General features: G+C 37.4%; 1 protein-coding gene across 11 annotated transcripts in view; it reads left to right on the top strand.

The window, feature by feature from the left end:
* CEP83 (centrosomal protein 83) overlaps nucleotides 1–22,667 on the top strand; it is a 125,936-nt gene that overhangs the window by 4,337 nt on the left and 98,932 nt on the right. For 6 of the 11 annotated variants that reach the window (XM_016425721.2, XM_056800734.1, XM_016425720.2 and 3 more), the window contains exon 2: nucleotides 2,737–2,819. The exons of 4 other annotated variants lie outside the window; for them this stretch is intronic. The gene's annotated coding sequence lies outside the window, so the exon portion shown is untranslated. Of the gene's footprint in view, nucleotides 1–1,194; nucleotides 1,297–2,252; nucleotides 2,294–2,736; nucleotides 2,820–22,667 lie in introns of all 11 variants that reach the window. One more of the 11 variants, XM_016425722.2, reaches the window with a different exon arrangement.

Below are 22,667 nucleotides of genomic sequence, written 5' to 3'. Positions count from 1 at the left end.
AAAGTCCCATAATATTTAACATTTGCATTTAGGGCTGAAGGAATTCTCAATCTGCCTGGCACCTGCAGAGTAATTGGGGGTATGTGGAAAGAATATTGGGTTGAGAATGAGAAGATGAGTTAAAATCTCTATTACATTGGGATACTAGTCAGATCATTTACCCTCTCCAGGCTTCAGTTCTTTCATCTGTAAAATATGTGTATGAGGGCGGCAGTGAGAGTGACAGATTTGGATCTCTAATGCCCTTATAATTCTAATATCCTGTAATCCTGTGGCCCATGAGACAAGTTTCTTAGGCAATGTTCACTTCATAGAGTTCTTAACCTGGGATCTATAAACTTTTATCATTGGCTTCCTTTTTAACTTTCTGAATTTTATTTTATGCATTTAAAAACATCATTTTGAAAAGGGGTTCAAAGGCTTCACCAAGCTTCCAAAGGGGTAAGAGACAATAAAAGAGGTTAAGAACTTCTGGTCGGTTTACTGCTTTGTATTTCCAAAAACATTTTAATTCCATTATAATGAAACTTTGTGAATTGCCCAGAATGGTTTAGATGCCACAGTTACTATTCTCAAATTTCTTTTGCTTTGACTGTGTATAATGTATGAGAGCTAAACACACACGTATATATCCTTATGTGTACATATGTATGTGAGTATATGCATACATGCACACACACATTAAATGGATATGACTGAATAAAGTTAAAAATCTTTAGTCTCACATTCAAAGCCCTCTACAATCTCCAACCTGCTATCTTTAGTCTTATTACAATGTGAACACTTGTTCCTGCCAAATAGGTCTCTTCACTAACTAATGTACATTGCCTTTGCCTTTCTACCTTTTTTGTCTTTGCTGATTTAAACTATTCCTCAAGCTTGGAATACTTTCTCCCTCTTAAATGCTTTTCTAAATCCTGCCCAGGTAAAGTATATTTCTGTTACACCATCTACGAGCTATCCTAGTCTAAGACTTGCTTGGTAGTTGGCATAAGTTAATTTGTATTACTTAGTTTTTTATGTATGCCTTGTTTTCCTAACTACATTGTGTAGTCCTTGAGGACCATGAACATTTGTATCTTTGATGCCATATACATCTGAATAAATGTTGGATAATGATAATTATGAATGGCCACACATTTTTTTCTCTTCTCCACTTAACCATCTCTTTTCCCTCCTTCTGTCTCTACTTAGGAATTTAAGAGAAAGTTGAGGGTGAAAAGGGTAAATGAGAGAGAGTTGGAAGTGAAGAAAAAAATAGAATATAAAGGAAGGGAATTTGTTAGAACTGGGAAGGTAAGTTTCTGTTCCTAGAAAGTGAAGAAAAATGTGAGGTTTTCCCATGTGATAGCCCCAGTGAAGTTCCCTCAGGGTTGTTGCTCCCATTGTTCCTAAGAAGATTAGGGTTGGGAATTTGGTCCTTCTCTTATCTCTTCATTAGTTATCATTTTGTAACATTAAAGATGTCAATTATTTTTTTAAAAAGTGATTCTAGAAGCTCATGAGTTTTCTCTTTCCATTTTTCTCTGGTCACAACTATAGCAATATTTGTTAAATATCAATAATGTTTACCATTAGATTTTCTCATAAGGCTAATAAGAATTTATTTCATGTCTATTAGTGTTTATATTGTTAGCTAGTTCCCTTAATTAGGGAGTCCACTCAAAATGACCTTATTTGTTTCAACAAGGCTACCCTGTGTTATGGAGGAAATTCTAAATATCAAATTTAGTAATTTTTTTTTGCCTGGGGCAGGAAAAACCATGTTACATGAAAGGAAAGACAGTAAACTCAATTATTTTCTGACTCATGAATAATGGCCAAGTATAAACTCATATTGTTTGGTCATATTGTCCATCTGTTCCAGAATGTGGTACATCTAAAGCCTCTCACTACCCCCAACCTCAAGAGCTTTTTCTAAAATATCTTCAGAGATGCAAATCCCACAATTTTACTTAGAAATATGGTTCTGAATCTAATGCTAATTTTTAAAAAATGTCGTAGGTAATGTGTTTTTTAAAATTTAAAACAAAATAACAATTTAACGATTTTTGAAAACCTTATTTTGATCACCTAAACATTCAGAGCTTTATGTCAGTTTCTTAGCCTGTTTTCTACCCCAGTTTCCTACTTATTGCCCAGTAACAAAACTACAGTATTACATAGCAACCATTTACACAGTAACAGTGGGCTTTAGGGATTTGTCTCATGAGTCTTTCCTTTCTCCTCCCCTGCTTTCTTTTTTTAACAAGGAGGATTTAAAAAACCATCGCTGAAAGTTCTTTTGCAGCAGGTGAGGATTATCTTTGAATTCTGCAAATAGAGAGGTTTTACCTTTTTAACTATAAGATAGACCTAGGACATGATTGGAACATAATTTGACAAAGGTTGACAAAATTGCTAAATTCAAAATGCAAGTAGTAAATGTACTTGGATAATTATAGTTTATGAATGGAAAATTAATTACAATGTTTGTGAAGAACTTATTAAGGAAAGGGTTTGAATAAAGGTTCCTCATCTGGCCTAGATATAGAAAATTTGAGCAAAAACTGATAAGTAAATTTAATAATCATGTATTTTTAACTTTAAGTACTTGATCAGAAATAGGTTGAATGGAACCTAAATGGCTTCTCATTTAAAGGCACGTAGGGCATTGAATCTAAGTTCTGAAAACTCAGATTAGTAAGCATAATTTAAAGCATAATTTATTTTATTTAATTCTTTATCCTATTCTAGCCTAGAAGAATAGTACAACCAGAAGCCTTTGATAGATGTCATCAACCTGTGGGATGGGAATCTGGGTGTGATGTCAGCAACAGGTAGGAAGAAACAAAATAGTGATTTCAAAGTATGAACTGGTGATGGTGCCAGGACAAATTTCAGCTTGTGTAGAGTATATTGAAATCCAAAATGCTCTTGAAGCCTAAGAATAAGAAATTTCTTTGATCTGGAGGCAACCTAAGGATCCAGTGGATAAAACAGTAGATTTGCTGAGATTCTGTTTACATGAAGGGAAAGTCTTTTTATCAACAATCATTCTGTTAATATGGGAACTATATAGGATCAAGCTGTTGTTTTGTCATTAAGTGCTAGATTTTGGCAACATGTTATAGGACTATAAAAATTATAGACAGACTAAAATCTATTAAAAAACTACAAATTATATACATTTTCATTAAAGCATATGAAGTTTATTAATCAAGGACTTAAAATTAGATTACTTTAAAAAATACACTTCTCCAATTGTTTGTTCAGTATTTAATTTATTGCTCTGACAAGTTAAAGGAAACTTCACTATACAAATCTTGACAAAAATCTGCCCTAAGGATAAAAAGAGATAGGATAAATTGTCTAGTATGCATGGCATTAAATTTCTTGACTAAATCCTTATTGTCCTTCATATCTTACTTATTTAAAAAACAAACAAATGAAAGCTTTCTTAACAACTTGAGCCTTTTGAATTGTACCTACTTGGGGTCTGTAACACTCATTTCGACATTTAGTTTCTCTTGCATTTTCTGATTACTTCATGTGCAATTATTTTCTTGAAAATAATATAAATTCTTTGAAGCTTTTGTTGTAATTCTTTTGTATCTTGAATGGTGCATATACACAGTAATCTCAATACTTGTTAAATTGAATTGTACTTTTTGATTTAAAACTGACATTCTAGAAGAGATTCAGGATCAGAAAAACCCTACCTTTACTCATGAACCAGCTCAGAGGCTGAATATTACAAATCTTGGTTCACTTTGTGTAATATAAACTGCTAGAATAAATTCCTTGCTTTTATGAAAAATAACAACTAGGTGTCAAAACGTTTATTCATTTTTCAATAGCGTTTCTCATGCAGAAATAGTGTGACCTAAGAGATAAAACATTAGGCTTCATTAGTGTGATATTGAAATCACTTTAAAAGACTGATATATATTAATTTAAGGTCGCCAAGGAATTCACTTATGTAATTCCAAAATGAAACACTCAAGTCAGCTGCCAAATTTTTATGGTGTTTTAATTATAAACAGGAGGAAGAAAGGGGAGAGAGAGAGAGAAAAGAGAAGAGAAGAGAAAAGAGAGAGAGAGAGACAGAGAGAGAGAGAGAGACAGAGAGAGAGAGAGAGAGAGAGAGACAGAGAGAGAGAGAGATTTAATTAATTTAACTCAGACTCAGACTTTGGCTCAGGCTGAGAGCCAAAGCGGCCTCACATAATCAATCTGAAGGAAAGCAGTTCGAGGGGCTCCTCCAACTCCAAGCACCAGCCTCAACAGTCTCAAACTCCTCTAGCCTTCCTCACAGGAAGCTCTGAGAACTCTGGAGGCTGTTCTCTACCTCACTTCCTGCTTCTCACATGTGCCAATAATGGTGGCTCTAGTTGACCTAGGGCCGCCCAGAGGTCTGTCCTTTTTTTTTTTCACATGTCTGTTGAAGGCCATATTCTCAAATAATTAAATCTTGAGTTTGCTGCAGCCCTTCCTAATCTTGTTACACTGAGTAGGGTAGAGAATGTGGTTTCCAAGACCTGATTCCATTATTCCAAATATCTATTGTTAAACATTGATGAGGAAATAGCTAAATCAGATCTTCTAAAGAAAGGTCTGATTTGGATGGGTGGAATAATTTTGAAATTCCCATTAGGAATATCCTGGTTCAGTTTCTAGCTTGAGTGTGTGGGCTGTTTATCTGGGCAAATCACTTAATTCTTTTGTGCCTTCATTTTCTCACTTGTAAAAGGGGATCCAAGGAACACCTTCCTGAAAGAATGATGATAAAAATGTGGTAGAATATAATGTACCTTGTATACCTCAGAAAACTATATAAATGCAAACAGTTATATTCAGGACTGTTACAATTAAATTACAAGCTCCAGGTTCTTAGTTTCCATGGAGTTTATTAATTATTACTTGAATAAAGAAAGCAGATAGAGATTAAAGCTATTTTCTAATCTAAATTATATGACTACATGTTGCTCCTCCCGCATGACTCTCAGCCATTCTCTTACTTGGCCCTCAGCCATCCTCCCACACCACACCTTTTGGCTCCAGGGAATAGAGAATGCACTTCCTCACCCCTTCCTTTAACCTCCCACACACACATCACCTGTGCATAGTCACCTGTGCAGGTTTGCAAATGGGATGCTGGAAGTAAGGCCACAATCAGGGATGGGGAGGGGATTCCCTTTATACAGGACAATGAGTTAGGCATTGGGTGGGATTGTAGGAATAATAAGATGTATACAAACATACTATGTGATACATTTTCTAAGAGAACTAGCTACAAAAAAATGCTATGAGACTAGGGAGGAAGGAAAGATTACTTTTGGCTATGGGCAGAGGGAAAGCGGTATATTTCCAATGAAAGTGCCCAGCTGCCATACTCTACCTCTCTGAAAAGCCTATAGGCAGGAGCAGAGCTGCCAGGTTTTGGAGCCTTTTGTAGGGCCAGGCAAGGGGTTGAAATAGGTGGAAATCCTTCAATGTCATTTGAACTGAGACCTAAGGAATTGGTATAATGTTGACCTGTGTGGGACAGGCAAATGGAATAGCTTGAACAATGGTAGGAAGGCAAGAGAGTTTACATTGGCTTAAGAAATGGCAAATGACAAGGATAATTTGTTAGGAAGACAGGGAATGTTAGGAAGAATAGTGGGACATTAGGCTGGAAGGATAGATCTAGAATATCAAAAGCTAAGGTGAAGTTTTGTTTTATTTGGTAGACCATGAGGAATTTTTGAAATATGTGGTAAGCCATCACATTACTTTTAAGGGAACTCAGGTTTTTCTCAGAATAGATCCAAGAAACTCTGATTTCTTATTCTGTTTCAACTTATAAAAATCATTGAGCTCCATGAACTTGGGAGCCTGCTTGACTTTTCTCTGTTCAGAGATTTGCCATATCCAATTGCTGACCACTTTTTTCTGCTAATGCTGCCATCATTGTGCCTTGGTGTCTGTGTAAAAAAAAAAAAATATATATATATATATATATATATACATATGTATATATATTTGTATTGTTAAATATTTCTTAATTACTTTAAATTTTATAACATTATTTTAAAAAATTTTGAATTCCACATTCTCTCCCCTTCTTTTGTTCCCACTCCCCAGTAAGCTAAATGATATGAATTATACAGGTTAATTACAAAACATTTTCATAATAGCCATGTTGCAAAAGAAAACACAACCCAAGAAAAATAGCATGAAAAAATATGCTTCAATCTGCACTCAGTTCATCAGTTCTCTCATGAGGTAGATAGCATTTTTCATCATAGATCTTTTGGAATTGTCAGATAATTGAATTAATCAGAGAAGCTAAGTCTTCCACAGTTACTCTTTACAGTGTTGCTGTTATTGTGTACAATTTTCTTCTGGTTCTGCTCATTTTACTTTGCAACAGAACAGTAATTGAAAATGCATATAAAAGAAAGCTACCCAGTACAGATATTTTTGCTTGATATCTGAACTTGCTTCTATGGGTCCAACTTGCCTCCATGAAGTCTATACTTGAATTTACTGTTACTTTTCTGGTCGACCATAAGAACAGCCCTTTCTGTAGCAGGATACTGCTGAAATTGGGATTTTTCCACCCAAGTGTTGGCATTGGACTTAAAAGTTTTTTTATAGTTATTGAACAATACTCTTGGCCATCTCTCCATAATTGCTTTTAGGCTTTTGGTGTCGATTTAATGGTTCTAGTTAGTCACTGGCTAATTAGATAGATACCTCCTTTCCACTCTTCCACAGAGGAGAAGGGAAAGATAATCACTCAGGAAAAAAAAAGAGTAACAACTCCCTAATTCACAAAAGGCAAGAATATGATCAGAGTTTTGCCTTTAAAAAGATTATTCTGGCAAGTGTTTAGGATTGAAGGAATAAAAACTGATGTTGACTTTAGATTTGAGGTCTTGAAGTAATTTCTGAAGGGGAGGACTTAGAAGTGGAGTGGAAAATAAATGACAGATGGAAGAGCTACAGGATGTACAGGACCTAGGAGAATGAGACCAGAAGCTCCCTGCAGAAGCCAAAATGCATTCATCTTGAACCTTTGAGCCTGGGTAACTGGGGACAGAAAGATGACATCAAAGCTGAGAAATGGATGTGTTAGCAGGAAGAGAAGGTTTTGTGGGAAAGATGAGTATTAGATTAGCATTTATCATAGATACTTGGAGATATAGCCCTTAAATTCAGGAGAAGGATTGAGAAATACTGTGATGTAGGAAAAAGATTCAATTCAGCAGTCATTTTTTCAACATTAAGTCTATGCACGGCACAGAGACTATTAGAAAGTCTATTCTCAAATCTTGATTTCTCAGTTCAATGCATGACACTAGGTAGGTCCCTTAGTTTCTTTGAGACTTGGTTTCCTCATTTGGAAAATGAGAATCATACTACACAAAGTAGCTCTCTCACAAGATGGCTAGGAAGAAAACAATGTTAGGTTATTGTTATTGTTATTGTTCCTGTTGCTATAGAATCATAGACCTGAGACTTTGGAGACCATTTATTTCAACCCTTCTTTTTACAGATAAGGAAACTGAACCCCAGAATGGGGAAATGACTTATCCAAGGTCACACAGATATCAAGGGGGCATAGCAAGGATTTAAATCATGATCCCCTCCCTCTAATCTGGTATACTTGATTAGAGTGTGGGCTGTCCTGAATACCAGCTTTACCCCTAAAATGAAATGTTAGAATTAAACGTATATTAAGAACCTACCATATGTAAGTTATTGTCCTAATTACTGGGTATATTAAAACAAAAATGAAAACCAGCTCCTGTCCTCAAGGCCCTTCCTTCCATTCTATTAGAGATATGTGTTAGAAATATAAATAAAAAGTAATTTGAGAAGAGAGGATCACTAACAACCAGGAGAGTCATGCATAGCTTTGTGTAAGAGATGGTCCCTGCTCTGAGTTTGGAATGTAGCTGGGGATTCTGAGATGGGGAGGTGAGGAGATAGTGCCTGCCATATCTGGAGGAATAGCCTGTCCAGAAAAAAGGCCAAAGGCAGGAGTGAGGATGCCACTTCCAGGGTTATGCTGTAAATTAGGTGGCAGTTACTTATTAAGTGCTTAATATGTGCTTTCTGTACTAAATGCTAGAGGTACCAAGATAGAGAGGAGCATCCAGTTTGTCTGGAATGTAGATGTTGCAGAATATCAAGGACTTTGGCTTAGGATCTTTGGGAGCCTTTAAGTTTCAGCTTACCAAAAGCTTTTGGGGCTTTTGTCCAGATAGGTTCTTTCAGGGCTTTTTCTTTAAGTTTTTAGAAACATTTATCCCTCCTTTCCTGTATTCATCCTCTAGTTTGTCTTTTGCTATCTTCTGTGTGGAACTCTACTAGTACTGTTGTTAACAAACATCTTCAGGTATTGATATTAATTTTATGTAAGTAAGGTAATAGTTTTGTTTGTTCTGATGGAAAAATTGAGACCTGGGGAAAGTATGAAGCACCCAGAATTGAGTCCCACATGGTGACTTTTTCTGCTTCCCTTTTGATATCTTCCGTTCTTATCCCTCCCAGCCCTATTAGTTGATGATCCTTTACCTGAGAATGAGTGGGGGTAAAAAACAGAGTAAGAACTCACCTGTCAATTGTATAGATGAGAACTTTGATTTTTATCCTTTAAAAAAAAATAATCCCAGGGGTAGCTAGGCAGCTCAGTGGATTGAGAGCCAGACCTTGAGATGTTAGGTCCTGGGTTCAAATATAGTCTCAGACATGCCTAGCTGTGTGACTCTGGGATGTCACTTAACCTCCATTGCCCAGCCCTTACCACTCTTCTGCCTTAGAACCAATACATAGTATTGATTCTGTGAAGGAAGATAAGGGCTAAAAAAAAAGAGAGAGAGAAAGAATTTCTCTGTATTAAGAAAAAATCTGAAAGAGAAGAGGTGGGCTAATTTAGAATATTTTTCCATGGTTACAAGATTCATGTTCTTTCCCTCCCTTCCTCCAACCCCCCCCCCCCCCAGCTGATATGCAATTCCACTGTGTTTTACATGTGTCATTGATCAAGACCTGTTTCCATATTACTGATATTTTCACTAGGGTGATCATTTAGAGTCTATATCCCCAATCATATCCCCATTGACCCATGTGATCAGGCAGTTGTTTTTCTTCTGTGTTTCTATTCCTATAGTTCTTTCTCTGAATGTGGATAGTGTTGTTTCTCATAAGTCTGTGAGAGATTTAAATGCAAAAGAAAAAAAATGCATTTTATCTTGAAGGAAAGAGGGAAGGAACCATTGAAGGAGTCTTTTTTTTTAAATGGTAACTCATGTTCTTTATTTTTAATTTCTTACTTTACATGAATACGTCTTTGAAGAGAATTGATTTTAGTTTTCCTCATTGAAGGAGAGTTTTGAGCAAGGGCATGCCATGGTCAGACTTTAAGAAAATTAATTTGGCATTAATGTAGAGGATCAATTGGAGAGGGGAAACTATTGCAATTGTACAGGTGTGAGGAGTAGAAGGATCTGAACTAGAATGATGTCTTTGTAAGTGGAGATGTAAATAAAGGGAATGAAGGGAATGGATGAGCACCATTCCCTAATCCAGGAAATATATGATAAATATGACATTTTATCTTGGAAAAATCAAAAGTGTTGCAGCTTGTGAGTTATTGTGAAGTGGTATAGTTTTTTATGTTCTTAAAATCCTGCATAAGCAGATGTGAAATTTACAGAAATTCTCATGATGCTCATATTATTCTCTAATATATCTGTCATGCTGGAACAAATTCACATTTTAGAAACTAAGTGTTAGAATAGAATGAACCATATAGACAAAACATATGAAGATTTCCAAGGTTACCTTGGTGGGAAAAGCACTTGCTGCTTATGGAGGGGTGGGGGAGGATATTCAGGAAAGATTTCATGTAGAAATTGAATCGAATTTTGAAGGAAACCAGTGAGTTCAAGAAGTGGAATAGAGGAAGGCATGCATCCTAACCATGGAGACAACCATTGAAGAGTCTGGGGGCAGGGTTTTAAGTACACATGGCAAGAGGGTGGCTTGTTTGGACCACTCAGTGTATGGAGGTGAGGTGGAAGTAGAGTGGAGCCTGGCTAGGAAGAGCTTTAAATGATATCTGATGAATTTCTATTTGATCCTAAACAAGACCAGGGTGACACTGAACTTTGAGTAAAGGGGAAACATGATCACACTTGTACTTTAGGAAATGACCTGGAGCCTGGATTGGAATGGTGTGAGAGATGAGTCCAGAACAGTGAACTAGGCCTGAACTAGCATGGTGGCCATGTGAGTGCAGAAATTGGAATGGATGGCAGAGGCAATGTTGATATAGAAATGACAAGATTGGGTAGTGGGCTGAGTGAGAATGATTAGAGGATAAGTCTGAGTTTTTGAACCTAAGCAACTTAGAAGGATGATGCCTTCTACAGAAAGGTAGGAAGAGGACTGGTTTGGGACTGGGGGAAGGCATGTTGAAATTAAGATGCTTATGAGAAATTCCATATGAAATGCCGAACAACAAATTGATGATATAACTTGGGAGGCCAGAGATGTTATCTGCATAGTAATAGTAGTTGAACTGTGATTACTATGAGAGAACTGATTACTATGGAAAATGAGATTACCAAATGAGAGAAGTGGCCCCAGGAGAGAACCTCATTCTACTTACTTTAAATGGGCAGAGGATGTATGATGGTGGAACAAATGAGAATGAGAAGTTTTTAGATGAGTAGGAGAGATATCAGTATCACAGTGTCAAGGGATAATAGTATCCAGGAGAGGTATATCTCCTAGTAGGCTGTAACACCAATATGTTACAGAGGAAAAGAACTTAACTGAGAATAGGTCAACAGATTTAGAGGTTAGACTGATAGTTTTTTTGGAATGTGTGGCAACTGTGGGTAGTTCAGTCTGAAGGTAGATTATAAAGGTGTTGAGAAAAGAGTGAAAGGTAAGACTAGGGTGTAGACAGGGTATTGCAGTCAAATGAAAACTTAAAGATTAGGGAGACCCAGTTAGGCATCAGGGAAGGGGCAAGTATAGGGAAGATGGAAAGTGAAAGAGGGAATAATGGAGGGGAAAAACTAGAGGGGATAAATAGGCATGAGATAAAATGCCTAAGTAGAAAGACTGATTTTAGGAATGTAAAGATTAAAATTAATATCTAGTACTCCAAGTATTATATTTAATAAAATCTTTATCTTGAAGTATAAGGAAGTTAGGCCAGCCAAACTAAAAAAAATGCTCCTCCCTCCTCCATCATGGAACCAGAGAGAGTGTGGGCGGAAAATAGAAATTGCAAGCTCCCTCCACAGAGACACACAAACAGGAAAGGGAAACGGGGATTGTGGGAAATGGTAGGCTCTAGGGTTCAAGATTCTAAATCAACAAGTTCACCCCTGTGATCCTTTGGGAGACCAATCTCCCCAATGGATCATGAAAACATAACTAACTTATAACTTGAACAAATATTACAGTTTTTAAAGGGAAGTTACAATAATTTGGGGATGAGAGGAAAATAAAAGGGAAAAGGAACAAAACCAATGATAGGTGCATTGACAAAAAGCCAATTAGGGGCAGTCCCCTTTGGCATAAGAGAGTACATTCAAAACAAAAGCATTTCAGACCCCTCCCTTTCCCCCCCCAGTTCAAATTTGCCACACCTCAAAGTTCACTCTGGATCTTCTGATACATCGTGTGGTCTCTGAAGGTATCTTCCTGGTGCCTTTTAGATTCTGGGAGGTAGTCTCTTGTTCTAAATTTGGCTCAAATTCAAGTCAAAGTTCACAACAATAACATAGTTCCCCCCTGAGGAAAATAATAATACACCCACCCCCCCAGGAGGATACAGGGATGCATGTAGGAATTACACAGGGATACATGGTTGAGTCATCAGGCATATGAATTAAGTATTAAAAAACATCAAGAAATCAAAGAAATTAAAATAAAAAATAACTTCTGAGTCAGTTAAACAATATAAAAAGAAAACTTGAAAAAATTCTGGGAAGGAGGAAAAAAAATCATAACTCACAACAGGTTCTTGTAGTGATCCATGTCCCATAAGTGTACAAAAATTAGTCACTAACCCAATTTAGCAGTCTGGACTACAGTAAGTTGTCACATCATAAGAGAAAATAGAAAAAGAGACTAGATCTCAAGACAAATGGGAAATAGAATTTCCTGGTTCAACCCTTGTCTTCGTTTTTTCCGGATAATGGCGCCAGAGCTAACGGTGCCATATGCTTGATATAGAGTGTGGCACAAGGAAGTCCTGCATTTAACACATGTTAAATGGCCACAACCTTGAGTCTCACACATGATCAAGTCATTGTCCTTTTTGTGCAGAATATCATCAATCCCCGCAAGTTTGGTTTGCTTTCTTTCACTTTTTTGTGTGCTTGTTTGGCACTTTGCAAGTCAATTTCTGTGCTCCTTTGTGGTCCATTTGACCTTGGATTAGACATAGTCATCAAGCAAAAGTCTCATAATAGTTAAATAACTAGTGGCGGGTTGCCATAGTCCAAAATTTTTTGGGTATGTGTTTCATATGCTAGGTAAACGGATATCTTAGTTTATGCTATTGCAAAAAGTAAAAATAGTTTAAAAATTTTCAATCCTAGTGATGTGTGTCAAAAGCAAAAAATTGAGAAAAGAAGGAAAAAAATCAAATACTGTATGACACATGTAGGAAGAAAATAAAATGTTAAAATTGTGTATATTTCACAATTACAAAGGTAAAGTATAAGGACTAGTTTAAAAAAAAAATCCATTTCCCCTTTGACTTAACCATGATCCACATTGTGAGTGCAAATGAGGTAGACAAAGCGATAATACATTCAAGAAAGTGCAAAAAAAATTAGTAAAGGCACAAAATGTTACAAAAGGCACAATAGGTCAATATAGGTCACTAATACAGGTTTTCTTCTATGTGTTGCCCTATAGGATTTGTACAAATACAAGGATCAATCAAATAAAATGTAACACTATAGTACAAATCCAGCAATAAAGAAGTCCAATGACAATCAATAGTCAAATACAATCAGTGCAATCAATTATTCACCATCAACAGAAAGTACTCATTTTACATGGTGACAATGAATCATGAGTCCATCTTTCCAATTTTTATGGCTGTTGGTGTAGTTAGTAGGACCTGAAATGGGCCATCATAAGCAGGTTCAGTTGACCTAGTATGTTTGAAATTCTTTATGTACACACTATTGCCTGGGTTTAAATCATGAAGTGAGAAATCAATGGGGCCTGTTTGAATAGCAACCCCAGAGTTGGGGAGATTTTTCTATTTTGTTTGTAATTTTCTGATATATGTAGCAATGGTTGTATCCCTTTCTATCAGTGAGGTATAGGCAGAGGCAAATGGTTGTGCCTGAATAAGTGGATGTCCAAATAGCATCTCAAATGGTGAGATGTGTAAATCACCTCTGGGTCTGCTTCTGAGATAAAATAGGGCCAGAGGTAGAATTTCAGGCCACTTATAATGAGTTTCTGTGCATAATTTGCCAATCATGGTTTTAAGTTTTTTTATTCATTTGTTCAACTTGACTGGAGCTCGGGGATGATATGGTGTATGTAATTTAGGAGTTGTCCCCAGACATAAATAAATTTGAGATAATACGGAATCGGTTAAATGAATTCCTTTATCTGAATCAATACGTGCTGGCAGGCCAAAACAAAAAATAATTTCTTTCAATAGAATTTTACAACAAAAGCCACTGTGGCATGATCAGTAGGAAATGCTTCAGGCCACCTGGTCAGTTGATTGACTATGACCAGACAAAATTTATACTGTTTAGCTTTTGGCATAGAGATAAAGTCAATTTGTTGGTGCTCAAATTGTGTGTAAGCAAGAGGATGTCCACAAAAGGTTTTTCCTTGAAAGGTGTGTTGATTAAAGGCCTGGCAGGTAGGACAAGCTGTACATACTTTGGAGGCAATTGTAGTTATTCCAGGTGCTATTCATAGTCTTTTAACAGAGTCTACAATACCTTGGGTGCCAAAATGACCATGTTTATGAATAGAGTGACAAATCTGGTTATAGAAAGCTCTAGGGAGTAAGGTTTTGCCATCTGATGATACCCATACTTTATCTGTTTTGCTTTAAATTTCTTTTTCCATTTTTCCACTTCCTTGTCATTTTAAGAAAGGGATATATCTAAATCATCAATAATTGTTAATGGCATAATTAATTCAGAGCCTTCTGAGGTTGCTAGTTTTGCTGCGATACCTGCTTGATTATTTCCCTTGGAGACAGGGTCAGTGCCACCTGTATGTGCAGAGCAGTGAATGATAGCTATAGATTTGGGGAGCTAAATGGCAGAAAGAAGTTAGTAATAAGGTTTCCATTGGCAATATGTTTTCCAGCTAAAAAGAGTCCCCTCTGAAGCCATTGCATGCCAATGGCGTGATATATGACAAAGGCGTATCAGGAGTATGTAAATTGTGACTCTTTTATCCTTTGCAATAATACAGGCCTGCTCTTATAATCAGAGAGATGCAAATCAAAACAACTCTGAGGTATCACCTCACACCTAGCAGATTGGCTAACATGACAGCAAAGGAAAGTAATGAATGCTGGAGGGGATGTGGCAAATTAATTCATTGCTGGTGGAGTTATGAATTGATCCAACCATTCTGGAGGGCAGTTTGGAACTATGCCCAAAGGGCAACAAAAGAATGTCTACCCTTTGATCCAGCCATAGCACTGCTGAGTTTGTACCCCAAAGAGACAATAAATAAAAAGACTTGTTCAAGAATATTCATAGCTGCACTCTTTGTGGTGGCAAAAAATTGGAAAATGAGGGAATGCCCTTCAATTGGGGAATGGCTGAACAAATTGTGTTATATGTTGGTGATGGAATACTATTGTGCTCAAAGGAATAATAAAGTGAAGTGGAACAACCTTCAGGAATTGATGCAGAGCAAAATGAGCAGAACCAGGAGAACAATGTACACAGAGACTGATACACTGTGGTACAATCAAAGGTATTGGACTTTTCCATTGATCCTGAATAACCCGGAGGGATATAGGAGAAAAAACGCCATCCTCATTCAGAGGAAAAACTGTGGGAGTAAAAACACCAGAGAAAAACAACTGTTCAATGACATGGTTTGAAGGGGATATGATTGGGGATGTAGACTCTAAATGAACATTCTAGTGCAAATACCAACAACATGGAAATGGGTTCTGATCAAGGACACATGCAATACCCAGTGGAATTGCATGTCGCCTATAGGAGAGGTGTGGGGAGGGGAGGGAGGAATAGAAAATGATTTTTGTAACCAAGGAATAAAGTTTGAAATTGACCAAATCAAAAAAATAATGTAAAAAAAATAAACAAGGAAATAAATAAATGAAAAAAAATAATACAGGCCTATTTCAAAGCTGTGAGTTCTGCATCCTGTGTCCTTACATTTGAGGTTATGGAAGCTAACCATAGAGTATCAAATTCAGTAACTACTGCAGCTCCTGTATAGCACACACAATCCCTCATAAATGAAGAACCATCTGTAAATAATATTAAATCTGAATCATCCAAAGGAGTGTCCAATAAATCATTATGAGGTTTATCAACAGTGAACACTAAAGTCATTCAGTCGTGTAAAGGTTCTCTGGAAATTGGCAAATCACTGAGCAAGGTTGCAGGATTAAGAACTCCATAGTGTTTTAGTATGATATGTTCATTATTTAATAGGGTTATTTCATACCTAGTAATCCTTTGTTTAGTAAATGCCTATGTCCTATGTCTTAATAACAATGCCTCGACCTTGTGTGGGCACATTATTGTCAGAGGGCATCTCAATACCAGATCGGCAGATTGGCTACTAGTAAAACTGTGGCAGCTACTCCTCTAAGGCATGGTAGTGCTTTGGCAGCTACTGGGTAAAGTTGGACTGAATAACTGAATAATAGGCTACTGGGCATTGAGGTGGTCCCAAAAGTTGAGTTAGAACACTTGAAGCTACCCCTTTTTCTTCATGGACATATAAGGTAAATGTATATAATAATTCGGTATGTCTAGAGCAGGGGCAAACAGGATAGCTTGTTTTAAATTTGAAAGAGCTGTTAGGTGTTCTATTTCCAATTTAAGTGGTTCAGGGACTGAGTTTTTTTATCTCCTTATTTGCTTAATCTGTCTTTAGAGATATCAAGGCCTAAATGTTGACCCCCAAATTTTTATGGTGATTTAATTACAACAGGAGGAAGAAAATATTAGAGGGAGAGAGAGAGATGGAGAGAAGGAAAGAGGGAGAGAAGGAAAGGAGTTTAACTCAGAACCACTCTGGCTCAGGCTGAGCCAATGTGGGCTTTAAGGCCTTGGAGAGCCAAGGCAGGGAAAGGGGTCAGTCCTTATCACTCACTTGACCAATCTGAAGGAAAGCAGTCTGCAGGGCTCCTCCAACCTCAAACTCCAGGATTGAACTGTACTCTAGCCCTCCTCACAGGAAGTCCCGAGAACTCCAGAGGCTGTTCTCTACCTCACTTCCTGCTTCTCACATGTGCCTATGGTGGCTCAAGCTTGACTTAGGACCACCCAGAGGTCTGTCCTTTATTTTCACATGTCTGTTAAAGGCCATTTTCTCAAATAATTAAATCTTGAGTTTGCTGCAGCCTTTCCTAATCTTGTTACACTGAGTAGGGTAGAAAATGTGGGTTTCCAAGACCTGATTCTGTTATTCTAAGTAACTCTATTGTTATTGATCAGGAAATAGCTAAATCAGATCTTCTAAAGAATGGTCTGATTAGGCTAGAATAGTTTTGAAATTCACACATAGCTATTATAGTGGCATCCCTACAACAATGTAATTGAAACCAGTCCGTTGTAGTGTTATAATCCCATGCAGGATCCTGAGCTGGCCAGTGTAGTGCACTACAGCCCCAGACCTTGTTAACATGTGGGATGATTTAATTTTTCTCACTTTCAGTTAGAAAAGAATTGAGGAAATTCTCAGCATCCTTATAGTTCGGGTCATATTGATAAGCAATATCAGCCATCTTCTTGGTCACAACTAAAGGTTCAGATTCAAATGAAGGTATATTATGTGTTCTCTAATTTCTTGGGGAGTAAAAAGAATATGGTGTCTTAGGGTCACCACATCCCCATTGCATCCTACTTTGGGCACTTCCCTTAATAGGAAAAGGCCTTCATAGTAGTCACCTGGTGTCTGTGATTCCTTAGAAATTGGCCATGGGGGGTGCCAAGGCAACATTGGAAGGAACAGGTATGGTAGCAGAATGAGATTTCTTTGTAGTTGGGGCTGGTCGTGAGGTGGGAGAAAGATCAGGAGAGGATGGGGGTTATAAGAAAGATCAGGGGAGGCAACATCAGCCAGAAGTTGCAGAGCATGAGAGAGATTTGCAGAGTATGAGAGAGAAGGGTCTGCACCTGATGTATACGAGAGGCTTGTCTCATCTCCATTTCGGGAGAAAAGGGGTTGTCCTCTGTGGTTCAGGAGCAGGCTCAAAAATTCAGACTTGTTTTGATTGGGATCATTATTTTTTATTAGGTCATGTAAGTGTTTGAAATTTTTTGATTGAATTTTCCTGTTGGTTTGTATTTCTGCTTTAATCTCTCGTATAGAGGTATCTTTTGTCTTAAGAATGAAGATCAGAAAAATAAAATATCCTAGGATTACAAGGAGGAGGAGGGAATTATAGGATCATAGATTGAGAGCTGGAAGAGACCCCACCCAGAGACCATCAGGTTTAACCTCCTCAATTTATAATTGAGGAGATTGAGGTCCAGTTTTCCAAACTCATATGTGTGGTAAGTGATTGAAATTATCTCTTTATCAAAGATTGAAGCAAAGGAAGATAAAATGAAACATATTGTAGAAGAACTTTTAGGGGTGAACAGATACCACTAAATGGCCTTTCTTTTTCTCAGGAAAGAAGAGGGAGGACCTTTGTTGAGAAGGAATGATGTAGACTTGAGAAGAGTTGTGGGAAACTGGGAAATGTGATGGAATCAATTAGGAAAGAACAAAGAGATGGTTCTTTGGCTGTGAAAGGCCATCTGAAATTAAGACAGTTTAAATTTTTAGGGGGAAAAGAGTTGATAGTCTTTGAAGTAAGTAATTCTGAGTCTAGATGAAGACTGGAGCTTGAGGTGTTCAAGCTGAAGGGACCCATCTTCCTTCCTTTGTTACACCAACAGCATGTAGTAGAGGTTCTTCCAGAGTGTGTGAGCAGGAGCCAAGATGGCAGCTTAGTAGAAGTGAAAGCTGAAACTCCTATGACAGTCCTTCCAACTAGTCTTTAAAAAGTGTCTCAAAATGACAGGAGTCAGAAATCAACTCTAAGATGGAGTGAAGGGGTTCTGCTGAATTCAATTTGAAAGATAGGCAGGGAGAGAATCAATTTTCATGGGATAAGGGGAAACCAGAAGCACACAGAGGAATGTTGACTGACTGCCTTTCCCTCTCCCCCCCCTCCCAATTACCTTACCAGATTCTGAGACTGGTCATAGGCCAACTTTGGGATATTGGGACCCTAGCTACACCAACAACAGAGCACCCCACAACCCAGACTCATCGCTTGAAGACCCAGGCCCTGGCACCTGCCTACAGTGAGGTCTGGAAGACTGGAGTGCTTGGTCCTTTCAAATCTGCCCTGTGGTGAAGACCTAGCCCCAGGGCTATTAGTAGCTTTCAGAATTCCTTGCCTATAGACCAAAACAAACAAACAAACAAATAAATAAAAAAGGCTGGGAAAATGAGCAAACGGGGAAAAAACTAACTCTAGAAAATTTCTTTGGCGACAAAGAGTTAAGCAATTAATAAGGGATTATGAGATCCAAGCAACCATATGCAAAACTTAAAAATGGAATGATCTCAAGCACTAGAAGAACTCAAAAAGGACTTAAAAATCATATATAACAGGTTGAAGAAAAATGGCAAAAAGAAATGAAAGTAATGCAAAAAGAAAATACCAGCTTAAGAAGTAAAATGGATCAACTGGAAAAAGAGGCACATAAATCTAATGAAGAAAAGAGTTTTTTTTTAAACTGAATAGACCTCCTGGAAAAAGAGGCAAAAAATCCAGTGGGGAAAAAAAGTTCCATGAAAAGTAGAATGGAACAAATGGGAAAAGGATCAAAATGTCATTGAAGAAATTCATTCTTTAAAAATTAGAATTGGGCAAATAGAAGCTGATAATTTTGTAATGCATCAAGAAACCATAAAACAAAATTGAATAAAAAAAAAATAGAAGAAAATATGAAATATTTAATTGAAAAAACAGTTGATCTGGAAAATAGATCCAGAAGAGACTTTAAGAATTATTGGACTACCTGAACATCATTTAAAAAACAACAACCTAGACCTCATTACAAGAAATTATCCAAGAAAACTACCCTGATATTCTTGAACAAGAGGGTAAAATGGAAATTGAAAGAATCCAAAGATCACCTCCTGCAATAAATCCCGAAATGACAATTCCTAGGAATGTTATAGCCAAGGTCAAGAGTTCCCAGACCAAGTAGAAAATACTGCAAGCAGCCAGAAATAAACAATTAAAATATCATGGGGTTCCAGTTAGAATTATATAATATCTGGACACTTCTACATTGAAGGATTGGAAGGCTTGGAAAATGATATTCTGGAAGGCAAGGGAACTGAATTTAAAATTAAGAATCTTACCTACCCATTAAAACTGACACTATTCTTTCAGAGGAGAGTATGGCCATTTAATAAAATAGATTTCCAAGCATTCCTGGAGAAAAGACCAGACTTAAAACAAAATTTGATGTTCAAATACAAAATTCAATAGAAGCTTAAAAAGTTAAATAAGAGAGAAAAAATTTAAGGGCTTCATTAAGGTTAAATTGTTTATATTCCTGTATGGAGAGATGATGGCTGATATCTCAAAAATTGATAGTATTATCATAGTAGTTAGAAGAAATATACAAACTATAGAAGAAGTATACAGGGGGTGTAGTAGTAAGCTGTTTAGGATGATATGTAAAAAACACTAGGGGTAAAGGATTGTACTAAGAGAAATGGGAAGGGAGAATTAAAATGGGGCAAATTATATCACATAAAGAGGCACTGAAAGAGGGAACTGTTACAAATGGAGTGGAAGATGAGGGTAGTGACAGCTAATACTTAAACCTTACTCTCATTAGAATTAGCTCATAGAGGGAAGAACAGCCAGATTCATTGGGGTATAGAATCTTATCTTTATAGAGAAGGTAGAAGGGGAATAGGAAAAGGGATATGGGGAGGGGAGTAATATAAGGGGGAGAAGTTGGGGGGAGTAATTAAAAGACCCTTTAGAGAGTTAGGAGAAGAATAAGAAGGGTGGTGGTAGTAAGGGGAATAAATAAAATGGAGGAAGTGATTAAAAGCAAAACACTGGTGAGGAGGAAAAGAGTGAAAGGAGAAAGGGCAGGATTAAGGAAGGAAATCAGGATGGAGGAGAATAAATGGAATACACATATAACTGTGAATATAAATGGGATGAACTTACCCATAAAATGGAAGCAGATGACAGATTAGTTTAAAACCAGAATCTTATCTTATGTGGTTTACAAGAAACACATTAGGCAGGTACACACACACACACACACAGTAAAGGTAAGAGGCTAGAGCAGAATCTATTGGGCTTCAACTGAGACAAAAAAAGCAGAGGAGTAGCAATCATGCTTTCAGACAAGACTAAAGCAAAAATAGATCTGAATAAAAGAGATAAGGAAGGTAATGGCATCTTTAAATTTTTTTAAATCCTTACCTTTGGTCTTAGAATCAATACTGTATATTGGTTCCAAGGCAGAAGAGTGGTAAGGGCTAGGCAATGGGGGTTAAGTGACTTGCCCACGGTCGCACAGCTGGGAAGTGTCTGAGGTCAAATTTGATCCAAGAACCTCCTGTCTTCTAGGCCTGGCTCTCAATCCACTGAGCCACCTAGCTGCCCCCAGGTAATGACATCTTGTTAAATGGTAGTATAGATAATGAAGGTATATCAGTACTTAATATATGCACTCCAAATGGTTTAGCATCCAGATTTTTAAAGGAGAAACTATAGGAACTTAAGTAGGAAATGGACAGTAAAACTATACTAATGGGGGATCCCAACATTCCCCTATCAGAACTAGATAAATCTAACCAAAAATATTTAAGAAAAAGTAAAGAAGTGAATGAAATTTTAGAAAAGCTAGATTTAATACATATCTGCAGAGTGTGTGTGTAGAATGATGGCAAAGCCGTTGTTAGTGCTTCTGCTCCTGGAGAGGTGAGACTTAAGCTTTGTGGTTCTCAGAGAGTGAATTCAGGTTGCACTTGAGTTTTATGTACATCAGGCTTCCATTTGGATCACCATGTTAGCTTTGGGAGGAACATTAAGTATTTATTGAATACCTAATGTAAATCTTGAAATTTCTCAGACTTGTGAATGTTAAAAATTTCCACATTGAGGAATCCTCCATTGGAACAAATTCCCTACTGGAAACATTCCCCATTTTGATGTGAAAACTCGCCAGGATCAGAAATGGGAGGACCTCTACTCCACCCGCACTTAAGACTGCTTTAGGGGAGAAAACTCCTTGCTATGGGAGGACCTCTACTCCACCCGTACTTAAGACTGCTTTAGGAGAGAAAACTCCTTGCTAAACAATGAAAGTACTTAGACCCATGCTTATGATGAGGCAGGGAGTTCTTTGAGCCATGCCTGTTTTTTAGAATTGATACAATGGGATGCTAGGTACCTAAAAGGGTCGGGCAAGTTTTCTCTTAATGAGATTAGTCGACTCAGCTGTGTTTTCTCTGGTTCAGACTTACTGAGGGGATTAGTCGACACAGCAGCATTTTCTCTGGTTCAGACTTACTGAAGAGATTAGTCGACTTAGCAGGAATTCAGATGGACAGTCCTTTGGAAAACGTTTACAGTGATTTTTAGATGTAAGGACTTAGGGGAGGTGACATAGGAGAAAAACCCCTATATAAGAAAAAGCAGAATCTCTTGAGAAGGCAATCCTTTTGGAGGATCTCTAATGAGGATTGCTTGGGAAAAATCTCTTGAGAGAGGCTCTGGAGAAGGGAAGCTCTTGGAGGACAATCTCTAAGGAGGTCTCGCTGGAGCTCCTCTGAGGGGACTCTGTCCCTCTGGAGGCTCTGGAGAGAGGCCCTTTGGAACAGTCTCTGGCTGGATCTTTCTTTGAGGAGGACTCTGGCTGGAACTCACTCTGGTGAAGTGAGCTGAGATGGAGCTGGCCTGGTGTCCCTAGAATCCTTGCTTAGACAGACTTTGTGGTGAGTGATAAAAGACTGACTGACTGATCTCGCTCTTAAGACTCAGGTCTAGGCCATGTTGGCTTAAGGCCCTTCATACTTATTTCCTTTTTCTCTCTTTCCTTTAATTACTTATTGTATTATTAATTAAAATCTCTATAAAACTCAGTTGACTTGGGTAAATTGAATAATTGGGAATATTTCCCTGGCAACCACCTTATATATTGATTTAAAAACAAGACACTGTAGTGGAAACATATTTCCTGCAGTCAAATTTACTCACCCTCTCTTATATCTATCACAGTTTATACCCTTAACTCTTTTAACTACTACAGTTTACAACCACAACAATTTTAAATATAACACTAAATGTATGTATAGTCACAACCAGGGAAGGGGGCTCTCAGTTTATGAAAATGGAGCCAACAAAGTTGGTGGTACTTGTGGAT

Source organism: Monodelphis domestica, chromosome 5 (assembly GCF_027887165.1).
Source record: "Monodelphis domestica isolate mMonDom1 chromosome 5, mMonDom1.pri, whole genome shotgun sequence".
NCBI classification, from domain to species: Eukaryota; Metazoa; Chordata; class Mammalia; order Didelphimorphia; family Didelphidae; genus Monodelphis; species Monodelphis domestica.
This window is presented reverse-complemented; position numbering and strand designations above follow the sequence as displayed.